Source organism: Pygocentrus nattereri, chromosome 25 (genome assembly GCF_015220715.1).
Source record: "Pygocentrus nattereri isolate fPygNat1 chromosome 25, fPygNat1.pri, whole genome shotgun sequence".
Lineage (NCBI taxonomy): Eukaryota > Metazoa > Chordata > Actinopteri > Characiformes > Serrasalmidae > Pygocentrus > Pygocentrus nattereri.
In genome coordinates, this window is record NC_051235.1 from 14,837,189 (window position 1) to 14,849,941 (window position 12,753).

At 38.2% G+C, this 12,753-nt stretch overlaps 1 long non-coding RNA gene across 2 annotated transcripts in view; it reads left to right on the top strand.

Annotated features, from left to right (window-relative positions):
• The window catches only part of LOC108424903, a 199,499-nt gene that overhangs the window by 105,075 nt on the left and 81,671 nt on the right, over nt 1-12,753 (top strand). For both annotated transcript variants that reach the window (XR_001857664.2, XR_001857665.2), the window contains exon 3: nt 2,199-2,258. This is a non-coding gene — a long non-coding RNA (uncharacterized LOC108424903). The remainder of the gene's footprint in view (nt 1-2,198; nt 2,259-12,753) is intronic.

Genomic DNA, 12,753 nt, shown 5'->3' on the forward strand with positions numbered 1-12,753 from the left:
TATACATCTCTGACCCCTCTATGCTGAGGTCACAGTGAATGAATGTGTGTGTGTGTGTGTGTGTGTGTGTGTGTGTGTGTGTGTGTGTGTGTACGTGCAGGGGAGCCTATTGAGAGAAGGAATAACAGAGCAAGAGATTTTACTAGTCAGGTATAAAACTAAAATCTTTATTAGATTGAGATTTTTAGGATTGATTAACCCTCTACTGCAATTACTTTATCTCAATTGCACTAAAAACCAGTAATGCAAAATCTGTGTTTACCTATTTAAATGTGGAAAAGGGGACTTTTACTTTGAAAAGACAAATACTGTAATACTAATAACACATTTTTATTGCGATGTTGTTATTACCATATATATACTAAATACCAATTGAAAATTTTGAATTGTATGGTTCACTAAGTAAAAGTTAAGTTTTTTAGTCTTGTTTTCATGAAAAGTTTGATTTTAGAGAAAAGTTTAATATGGTGCTACGATTTTGCCATTGTTGCCATATGGCAACAATTTACCAAATACCCTACTTTAAAATATGAATGTTTTTTATTTTTAATATTTCCATTATTTAGAAGGCGTAGGGAAGCTACCCTCTCGTCCACCGGAGAAAACCCCAACATACAGGCACCGAGTCGAGGGGCTATGAGAAAGCCCACACCTGCCTCTCACCATGGGCAACTCCAGAAAAGAATAAAGTCCCGGTTTAGATAATTGCTTGTGTGAATGTTAGTGTGTCTTTGAAGTGGAACATAATGTTAGTGATTCCTTTGGAAACAGCTTTTGTTGGGAGGACACAGCTGTGACTCACAGGTTTTAACGTAGGAAGGATAGAAGAGATGAAGTGGCAGTAGGTGAGCAAAAACAAAGAGTGGACAGGTTGAATATTCATACATTTTGCATTGCATTTGCATTTGGCACACATTCTTTTCCAGGTGACTTATAATCATGTTGCAGGAATTGGTCAATGTAGAATTAGAAGGGCTCTTATTTGTATAGTGTGGTATGCTTAGCACAGAGAATTTCCCCGCTGTGAGACTAATAAGGGATTTTCTTATCTTACCTCATTTTAAAGCTGCTGTATGTAAGACTTAATGGCATCTAGTTGTAAGGTTGCAGATTACAACCAACCCTCCCTCACCCTTCCCTTTTCAAGCGTGTAGTAGGACCTACTGTGGCCACCATGTTTCTGGTTCTTTGATTATGAGGATTCACCACTTCTTGTTTTCTCTTGTGCTAAATAATAATATCATCCTCCATTAGTGAAAATGCGGGTTGTTCGACTTCTTCTTTCTATGTCTTGCAACTGGTGCTAAATTCAAACTAGATATGAATGGCTAATTCTAAGCCGATGAAAACACAATGACTCATTGGTACAGTTTTCACTAATGAAACATGGTTTTGTATTTAACAGAATAACACATTTTTTAAAAAAGTAACTCACAAATGTTAACTTTACAAGATAGGGCAAATGCGTTCTTTATGTTAATGTAACTTATTGTGAAGAGATTTTATTTCAAGCAGTTTTGGAACTTTTCTACTGGTCATTATATATTTTCCATGTAAAAGGAAGCCGCCTTGTTCAAATTTTGTAGAAAATGTAAAAAACTGATTTTTTTTGTGCAGTGAAAACATTTTTTTGTTTCTGTTTACCCTTTTTCTGACACTGAAAAATGAATAAACTGTACTTAATGTCATTTATCAATGGAAATTAAGTAAATAAAAGTGTGCTATCTGTCCTTTGCACTGTACTGTATTCTCCATCATGGAGAAAACCATTTAAACATGACAAGAACCTTTCATCCAGATGGTTCTTTCCTTTGTCAGTGGTTCTGCATGTAACCACTGCCTTTACTAAAGAGCCTTTGAACAATTACTATCCACTGTTCCTCCAACTCTGGCACAATATCAGAAGCATATGAGCAGATAAAATCAATATTCTTGTTTTTCTGCATATTCCATTTGGTTTGCCCTCACTATCAGTTGCTCTGATGCCTGAATCATAGCAGACTCTTCTGACAGAACCTGGCACCATCATAATGGAATATGAAATATGAATATGTTGACTCTTTCCAGGCGGCTGTTTTTTGCTAAATTGTGTGATCTGTTTAGCTCTCGAGGTTAATTGTCTTTCTTCTCTGTTTTTGTAAAGAGACGGGGCTTAAAAGCGACACGTTTACAAATCTGAATTGTAATTTTCTCTCCAGGGAGAGGGACGCCCGTGAGAAGCATGAAATTTATGCCTACAGAGTGTGTCTGCATGCAAGGTCAGTAGACTACAGAAACAAATTAACCACACATCACTTTGGATTAGGTTAACGTGACAGTGTGCCATAGGACTGAGAGAGACAGAGAGAGAGAGAGAGAGAGAGAGAGAGAGAGAGAGAGAGGGAGAGGGAGAGGAAGTGTATGTGAATTCTAAGCTTGTGTGCATCTGCACTAAGGACATTAGCATGTGCAAAATATTCCATGTCATGGTTACAGTAGCGTCAAAGCCCTTCAGATATAGTAAGCATGAGGGGGTAAACTCCTGTCCTGAAGCACCACACACGGTGGACAGTGGACACATCAGTGTTGACTGCGGTACTGGTATGTTGCGCTGGGCTAGATGATTGTAAGTGATGCTGTGATACCCTGATAAAATGAATAAGATTAAGGCTGGTGCATGGTCAGCAGGATTTATTTGGATGAAGGCCTGGTGATTAACATAATTAACACAATATATTCTAGATAAATGACAATTACCTATTACTTCTCCCACACCCATTCCAACAATAAGCAGTGCACTGCAGCTTTGAGCTCTTTTCTATTCCAAGTATGCATTTTAACTTTACTTTTCAATAAAAGACCTTTGATAACAATCATGTCCAATCAATAATGTAATGCAGAGTAACCTTTTTGAATTGTATTTCATAGATGCTACTGCACACTTGTGCATTCAAGAGCTCCTTCTGGTGTAGGTTTATGCTGACTTGCATATTAATAACACTTCTTACTGGAGAAATTTCAGACCGCAAGCATTTGCCAAAGCTGTGCCCACATGCTTTTTTCCCATCATTACAGCAGAATCAGGCCACAAACAGTAGGTGCCACGGAAAACCATGTAGCATTATATGTTCACGGTTTTCATATTTGACTCCTTTAAACCACCATGACACTTAAGCTGTATGGAAAATACTGCAATTTGTTTTTCTTCTCAGTTAGAGTGAGAATTTCCTCCACTGTAGCCTTATGCCTCATTAAAAATAAATTATAAAATTGCAGTAAAATAAAGTAAATATTTCTACACATTATTTGGTTTTATTGGTTACTATTGCTTGTCAATCATTGATGACATCTGACTACATCACCCTCTTTCCCTTTTTTTTAGAAATCAATAAATTAATTTGAATATTTGAATAGAACTGACAATATTTTACACATCATATTTGTCTGAAGACCAAAATGCAATGTTGTCATGACATGAAATCATTGACCAATCACAGTCATCTGTGGCACTACTATGGGAGTAACCAAGCGTATGAACGAAAACAAAATACTAATTTCTGCTAGGTACGTCCTTTTGCTCTCTGTGGAAAGTAGAAAATCTTTCGTATCTGTGAAGAAAGATGTTGATTCTGTATTCAAATGTGAAGGCTCTCATTGGCTGACTCTGTCTTTGCACAGCTGAGTGTAGTTCAATAATTGCTGCAGTGGAGCACAGCACTGTGACTGCATAGTGTCATGTAGCAGAGTGGTGCTGTAGAACACATATAAACAAGTTCAAGTTAATGTTTTACATGCTGCTCGTTTAGATTAAATAAAACTTTCAACATCATTCATCACGCTCGAAATCAGTTTACTACCCCTAAACAAACTCGAGCCACATGTGATCCACTGCGGCTTTCTGTGGTATCGATACGGCTTTAATAATGTAGTTATGGCAAAAAGCTGACTGGGGTGCTGAGAAACTGAACAGCTTTCAGAGTCAGCCGCTGTCAATGCATTTCAGCCCCCCTGCATGAATTTCTGGAATCTGTGCGATGCTGTTTGGTGGCCTTATACATTGAACAAATATATTGACATAGTTTTATGTATTTGAAATATATTTCAAAGGCAATGCTGCAGTTGCTGTAGCCTATCACAGCAGAGGAAACACCCTGGACAGGTCACCAGTCCATCCTGCTATATTAACCAAATGTATATTAAAATATGTTGACTTTAAAATATATATGGAAATATTACATATAGAAATGCACCACAGAACAAGTAAACATATGTAATGACATTTTATTTTGAAAATGTATGAAAATAGCCAAAATACTTATGGAATGCACTTTACTGTTTGGATACCTTTTGAAATGAATTTGTATTCCAGTACCTTAATTTTAAATATTAGCAAATGAGCTTTTAACAAGGCAAAAGCAAAGTTTTTTTTTTAGGTGTTGATACACTGTGAAAATGCACTTATAATTTAATAATATAATATAATGAGTCAATGAATGATCCACTGCAAACCTGGCATCCAACAATGGCACATTTATTCATGTTTATGTCCGAAATGGTAGTTTTTGTGAAATCACGTTGAAAACAGCTGTCATAGAAATGAAAAGAAATTCTCAGCAGCCTTTTCAATTGCTGTCCGGTTTTTTTTTTTAAAGGAAAATACACCAAAACATCAGAAACTTGGAATGGAATATAAATGAAAAAGTTAACACATATGTGAACTGGCAAGAAAAATCCAGGTTTGTTCACTTAAAGCTTGATTGTAACATCAACAAATAATTTACCTTAAGCAGTTTTACAGTGACTCTTTCAGTAAAGAGCCAGACATAAAGCTGCCAATGTTTTCCTTTCTTGACAGCTGACTGTCAGTAAATACTCACCATTGCTGTCCGAGAGTGCCGCACATGTTATGCCATTTTGGAGATGCTCTCGCCCAGTTGGATTTGGCCCTCATCAAAGTCGCTCAGGTCTTCACACCTGCCCATTTCTCTCGCATCTAACATGTCATGTGCAAGAATCAAATGTTTGCATACTGCCTAATACATCCCAACATTGATATGATGTTGTTCCAATACCTTACATTATATGCCCCAAGTGTCAGTGGTCACATTGTTTTGGTTCATTGGTGTAAAGGTTGGTGCTAACTAATCCCAGCCATGGGGACCTAAGGCTATGTTTTGCTTCAAGTCAAGACAAGCTTAATAATTTGTATCTGGGCTCTTGCATGTGTGGTAAATTAGGCAAAACACACACAGAAATGTGCAGAGTATGGGATCTTGTGGACAAGGCTTGAGAACAGCTGTTGGGGATGGATCAGCAGCTCGCTTTTGATCATTAAGACATCTGGGGTTTTATGGCATGTTTCTCTTAATTCCTGAAGTCAATTCTCATTACATGCCTTGAGAGTTAAGAACAACTCTCTAAGCCCATCTTGATCCAATACGAGAGTGTTTGATTCGATTGTTTGCAAATAATGTTGTAAACAGTGGAATTGCTAAGGCTGTAAACAAAGAAATTGCAGCTTGAAAACATGTTGCTTCGAATTACTGATTATGGCTTGTTGCATCCAGAACTGTGCATATTTATTTGAAACAGGGTAGCAAGCCTTCATTCTCTTGAAGGAATACATTGGCAAAAAATCAAATTTACAAATCTATCCTTATCCCAAATGGGACTGATCATCCAAGATGTTAGGTCTGAAGGTTACTTCTCTTTAGTTAATGTAGCTATCAATTAATGGAAGCTCATAACCAGTAATTAGGATTAGGATCATATAAATGACATTTGTAATCCATCACATACTTGCCTCAAACCGCATCAAGTATCAATATCAAATGAAACGTCCACATCCTGGTTTTAAGAGCGCACTCATTCCAAAGATATTTGCTTTGTATGTTTGTAAAAGGTCCTTTATTGATGTGGAGAAGAGATTTGCCATAGCCCAGTTCATTCACCATGTGACTGAACTGATCACTTTAACATGTACAGTTCTACGCAGAAGTCAAAGCAGCCGTTATTTATTTTTCAGTGTCAGGGAAAAAGGAGAAAACCTGTTTAACAGAAAATTACACAGAGGCCTCAACTACTAAATACAACATCAGATTTATCAGTAACTTCACTTTAACAGTAACTCCACGCTTTCCAATTTTTTCAGGAGACTTGCTTTTCATTTTCTTAGAACTTTACAGTGATGGTTTTGAACACCTCCTTAGTTGAGTCTTAGAAATTGGTTGCATTTTCCGCTTCTCATGAATCACAAGCACAGTCAGTGGACTCTGGGGCGGTCAGACCAGAGTACACGAAAACACCAGCAGCTTCTTTGCATGGTTCTTTTCTCAGCTACCTTCTCTTGACAGCTACACATGCTTTCAGACTCATAGCGATTGCTTGTCTTCTCACAGTGGATGTAGGGACAGGAACACCTGTGGATTTTTTGAGATCCGAAACAAGAGTGGAGCTTGATTTTGTCTTTGATCTCTAAAAGGTAAAAGGTTTAAGTGCTGTTTATCTGATGGAGACATGTTTGGAGGGTCAACTAGGTCTTGCATTGTTGTTAGGAGCCCCGTTTTCTCAATCTTTTAATATTTTTTGGAAGTCCAATTTTGGAGACTCCTGTTTTTCACCTTTTTTCTTTGACTCCTCTGAAGATCACTGATGAATGTGGTGGTTTTGATTGGAAATTAAATAAATTACACAATACTGTATGTACCTAGAATGATTTCTATGTGCTCTACATAATTTTCCATATCACTTTATATTGTTGATACTATGTTCTTTGTGCAGATATGTTCATGATCAGTAGAGGAGGTATGGTATGGATGTATGGAGTGCTATGAGTTGGGGTTTTTGTTGGTACATTTGAGGTATTAGGACATAAGGAATGTTAATACATCCCCCACTCTTACACACACACACACACACACACACACGTGAACCCCCACCCCCAACGCCACACACACAGAGCACCATCTTTGCAGGGATTTAATGGTCTCATGAACATTGGCTGGGGTCATGTGCAGGTCATAGCCAATTTATCTCAGCAAGATGCTGAGAAGACAACTGAGTGAACACACACACACACGCATATACACGCACACACATACACAAACTAAACGGCTATACTGCTTTAACCCCCCTGGCCTTCATTCTGTACTCTCTTTCTTTTTTATAAATGTGAGTCTGTTTTGCTTTTCCTGTCTGTGCAGTGTTTTATGTTGCAGTAGCTTCTTGTTCTGCTACTGGTCACCACAGCCGGAATAGAAGCCTCTTTTCAGTAAGGCTTTTGCTCAAAAACAGTGTGTTTATGTGTCCACACATATGCATTCCATGCTCGCTCTCCCTCCCTCAGTGTTTCCTCTGTCTCTCACTCCCTCTCTGATGAACCACAGAAGAATTAGACTCATGGGGATCGAAGGATGTGATACAGAGTAAATGACTGTGGCTATGAAGTCACTACAGATATGTTTATGATATCAGAAAATAACATATCGGTAGAAAACCTTGAATCTCCAAAATGGTTTCCAGGAAAAGGAAAAACCTACTTTACTTTTAATGTAAGTCAATGGAACCAGACTTTTTCCCCAAATCATTTTGGGCCATTTTTTGGTCCATTCATCATGAAATTTACACACAATCTAAAACACAACAGGAATTTTCAAATTATCTCAAACTGAAAAACGACAAAAATGGAGATATAAGGTTTTCCTCCCACAGCAGCAATATATGGGTGCGTGTTTGCCTCTGCTACAATTAGGAATAAGAATCAAGTTTAAATCACTGACCCTACAGTAATGCAGTTTCTTTCCAGTGCTTGAGGAAACGATTTGTTAAAGTCCAAAATTTCACCACAACTGGACTTTGTATTTTTAAAAACTGAATGGATTTGTAGCTATCAAGAAGGTGTTACTGAGAAAAGGCAAAAGAAAAAGCAGAAAATTTGTACATCAAAAGAAGCTATGTGGTGCTCTCAGAGCAATGAGACTAACCACCCCAGAGTCCAGACGTCTAAAATCAGTGAATGTGTTTGGGATTCTTTGGATTGTGAGAGGCAGAAAATGCAACCAACTTCTAAGACTCAACTTGGGAGGTGTAGAGAACTATACATGCAGACTGCTGCAAAGATAAATAAAGCTAAATCAGTTACAGTATTAGCCTGGGCTGCAGTTGTGCTGGCTTTTAAAGGACTTTTAAAAAAAGTGCTCTCAATAACCAATTCATGTGCCAATAGTTATACTTGTGGTTTTATTTTCCTGTTATCTGTTTGTCTGTATTTGAATGAGGACTGTATTCTTCACAATGCTACTTTTGTTAATAATAAATAAAATGGAATATATGAAATAAAAACATTTTAGTTTGGATTTTATGTTTGAAAATAGTCTAAGAATTGTATTTTTGTTCAAAAAATAAGAATAAATAAAAAAAACAATTAAACATTCTAAAATTAATGCAGTTGATTATAGATTATTCATGTATTTTTATAACTCTACCTTTTGATCTATTGGACTGTGTATTGTTATCTTCTCCCTTCTTCAATAGCAAGTATATATATATTACAGTATAATATCACAAAGTCAGGCTAAATACAATATTCATTTTGTAATGCAGAATCCTTTTATGCATACAAATATATCCTGTAAATACTAATTAAATGATAATTCCTTCTTCAAACCTCATTAGACTTAAACAGCTATCTATTTACACCTTTTCTAAGGATTTTGACCCAATAATATGCAAATAATGAATGTTGATATGTTTTACTTTGTTACTGTGTAATATAGTACCTTTCAGTGTGGTTTTCAAATGAGCATGGTTATTTAAATATATGAATACTCTAACTCTTCTTAGCATCTCTTTACTTATCTGGATATTCATAGAAGAAATTCTAATTAAATCTAAAAAAAAATTAAATGCATTTTCCAGTATGCGTTGACTGTTTATATAAACAGTGTCTCACAACAGTACACCCCTCACATTTCTGCAAATATTTTATTATATATTTTCATGGGACAATACTACAGAAATGAAACTTGGATATAATTTAAAATAATCAGTGTACAAGCTTGCATAGCAGTATTGTAATGTGGAGTGATGATGTGATGGATGCATATGCGAAGAAAAGCAAAAGTTATTATGGCCAAATCCAAAATCAGGGTCTAGACAGTCCAGGGTCAAGGAGCCAAAGTGAACAGATCGGGGAACTGGCGTGCCGCGGGATGCGGCCACAGGATCAGGAACACGGCCGGCGAACTGCTGTTCCAACCTGGAGGAACACACGGACATAGAACCCACTCGGCCGCTCCCAAGGCTCACGCAAGCTACAGGCAGTTCGCAGTGGTGTTTGAGAATAAGCTGAGTACCATGGTAAGGGTTATCTGTATGCTCCTTCCATCTCACCTCGACTTGCGCTGCAGCTCGCTCCTCCCTGCAGCGTTGCTCAAGCCGGGTGGACCCAAGGCGCTTACCTGAGCTCTCGTCGTCCAAATCGAAGACGGGATGGTCCTTCACCTTCCTACAGGACCAATGAGATGCTTGTGTCCCCTCAGCGCCAGGGGATTTGCTTTCTCTGGCTTGGTGGTGTTGGGACACGGGTAACTTGGGCTGTGTAGAAACAGCTGGTGTTTGATCCCAACGGAACAACCACAAACCAGTATGTCGCCTACTTGATGCATTCTCTGGCAGCTGGTTTTTCTGTAATGTGGAGCGATGATGAGATGGACGCATACATGAAGAAAAGATTTATTACGAGCAAATCCAAAATCAGGGTCTAGACAGTCCAGCGTCAAGGAGCCAACACGAACAGATTAGGGAACAGACATAACAAACAGCGAAACAGACTAGAACACAGAAAACAGTACATCCAGCACATCAAACATATAAACAATCAAACAGCACATACAAAGACCACAAGGGGCAAACACAGGGCTTAAATACAAACAGGGTTAATGAGGGACAGGCAGAAACACAGGTGGGAACAATCAGGAGCGGAGTCACAAAACAAGGGGCCAGACTGGGGATCAAAACAGAAAACATGTGGACTAGACCAAAACACAAACACGAACACATGGACTGGACTGGGAGGGGCCAATCATAACAAGTATAGATTTACTGGCCTCTGAAAATAACAACACATAGCCATTTATGTCTAAATAGCTGGCAACCCAAGTGAGTACACCTCACTATGAACTTGTCCAAATTGTACCCAATTGTGTTGTTGTCCCTCCCTGGTGTCATGTGACTCGTTAGAGTTACAAGGTTCCAGGTGTGAATGGGAAGCAGGGCTGTTAAATTTGGTGTTTTGGGTAGAATTTGCTCATATTGACCACTGGATATTCAAATGGAAAAGAACTCTCTGAGGATGTGAGAAATAGAATTGTTGCTCTATACAAAGATGGCCTAGGCTATAAGAAGATTGCTAACACCCTGAAACTGAGTTATAGCACGGTGGCCAAGGTCATACAATGGTTTTCCAGGACAGGTTTCACTCGGAACAGGCCTCGCTAGGGTCGACCAAGAAGTTGAGCCCATGTGTTCAGCGTCATATCCAGAGATTGGCTTCAAAAATAGATGCATGACTGCTGTCAGCATTGCTGCAGAGGTTGAAGAAGAGAGAGGTCAGCCTGTCAGTGCTCAGACCATACTCTGCACAATGCATTAACTGTCTGCATGGTCGTGGTCCCAAAAGGAAGCCTCTTCTGAAGCTGATGCACAAGAAAGCCTGCAAACAGTTTGCTGAGGACAAGCAGTCCAAGAACATGGATTACTGGAACCATGTCCAGTGGTCTGATGAGACCAAGATAAACTAAGATAAGCTCAGATGGTGTCCAGCATGTGCGGTGGCACCCCAGTGAGGACTACCAAGACAACAGTATCGTGCCTACGGTCAAGCATGATGGTGGCAGAATCATGGTATGGAGCTGCATGAGTGCAGTGGGAAGCTGCGGTTCATTGAGGGAAACATGAATTCCAACATGTACTGTGACATTCTGAAGCAGAGCATGATCCCCTCCAGAAGCATAATTCCTTTCAGAAACTGTGCCACAAGGCAGTTTTCCAAAACAACAACCCCAAACACACCTACAAGATGTCTACTGCCTTGCTGAAGGTGAAGGTGATGGACTGGCCAAGTATGTCTCCAGACCTAAACCCAATTGAGCACCTATGGAGCATCCTCAAGCGGAAGGTGGAGGAACGCAAGGTGTCTAACATCCACCAGCTCTGTGATGTTATCATGGAGGAGTGAAAGAGGATTGCAGTAGCAGCCTGTGCAGCTCTTGTGAATTCCATGCCCAAGAGGGTTAAGGCAGTGCTAGATAATAATGGTGGTCACACAAAATATTGACACCTTGAGCACAATTTGGACATGTTCACTGTGAGGTGTACTCACTTGTGTTGCCAGCTATTTAGACATTAATGGCTGTGTGTTGAGTTATTTTCAGAGGACAGTAAATCTATACTGCTATACAAGCTGTGCACTGACTACTTTAAGTTATATCAATGTTTCATTTGTATTGTGTTGTGCCATGAAAACATATAATACAATATTTGCAGAAATTTGAGGGGTGTACTCACTTTAGTGTATATATATAAAATTTTAATAAACAAATAATACATTTTATAAAATTTCTGAGGTGTTATGTACCAAAATAGTCATAATTCAATTTAACATGACCCTTTTTTGATCCTTTTCCAATATCTCTCTATGCTTTAGAATATACCTTTTTTGATACTGTGCCTTTAAGATTGATGTATGTCAGTGAGCTGTGCTCTGATTGAATGTTCTGCATTATGCCTCCTTCAAACAACAGTCTAATCTCAAACCCTCCTTATAGCTTCAGAATGAATGGATGGAGCTAAACAGAGTGTTTAGAATTCACTGAATGAGGTGAAATAGAGGTCACCCAAACAGAGCAAATATGCCATTTAGACATCTGTTATGTAAAATGAATTATGAATTATGTTTTTAATACATAATGTCCACACAAACATTGTAGGTGGACCTTATAAAGAAAACAAAATATAGGAAAAAGTCATTTGTCATGTTATTAGTGCAGTATTATTTGCTTCAGCCTTATTGGTTTTATTATTTTATAGGATTTTCATTATTCTGTCACTACATTACTTAGCATACATTATGCACTTTCATCTTACAAACACTGGAAATGTCCATCAATCAACCCTGACTGCTAGTCTAGCCACTGATCTGAAGGCTATTACATACAACCAAGCAAGCATTGGACTAAAGCAGTCATAGTTTTTCAATAGTTCCTTCCACCTTCAAGATTTTTGCTGGCTGCACTGCTGTAACAATGTGAGTAGGCATGTTTACAACAGATGTAGCTTTGGTTCAGTTTTTCATTTTGGCCATAGTGGTCCATTTAAAACCAGTGGTCACCAATCTTCCTCTTCATTAAGCTAATCAAGGACAATAAGTAGATGTATCATGTGGGGTCAATTAGTGTTGACAGCCAAAGTCTGCAGGAAGGTAGATTTCCAGGAGCAGAGTTGGTGACCACTGCTTTCATTTATTTATTTTTTTCTTTTTTGGACAATTTATAATAACATCAAACACACTCTTTATGGTTCTACAAAGAACCCTTTAAAATATGGTTCTATATAGTTAAGTCTATAAAGTCTAAAAAGTGTATAATGTCTAACTTTATTGATCCAAAGCGAAATTGCAGTGTTACAGTAGCAAGGCATGCACATAAACTGAAATAAAAAGAAATAAAGAGAGGAATAAAAACAGACATAAATTAGGCAGTAATAGAAAGATGGACC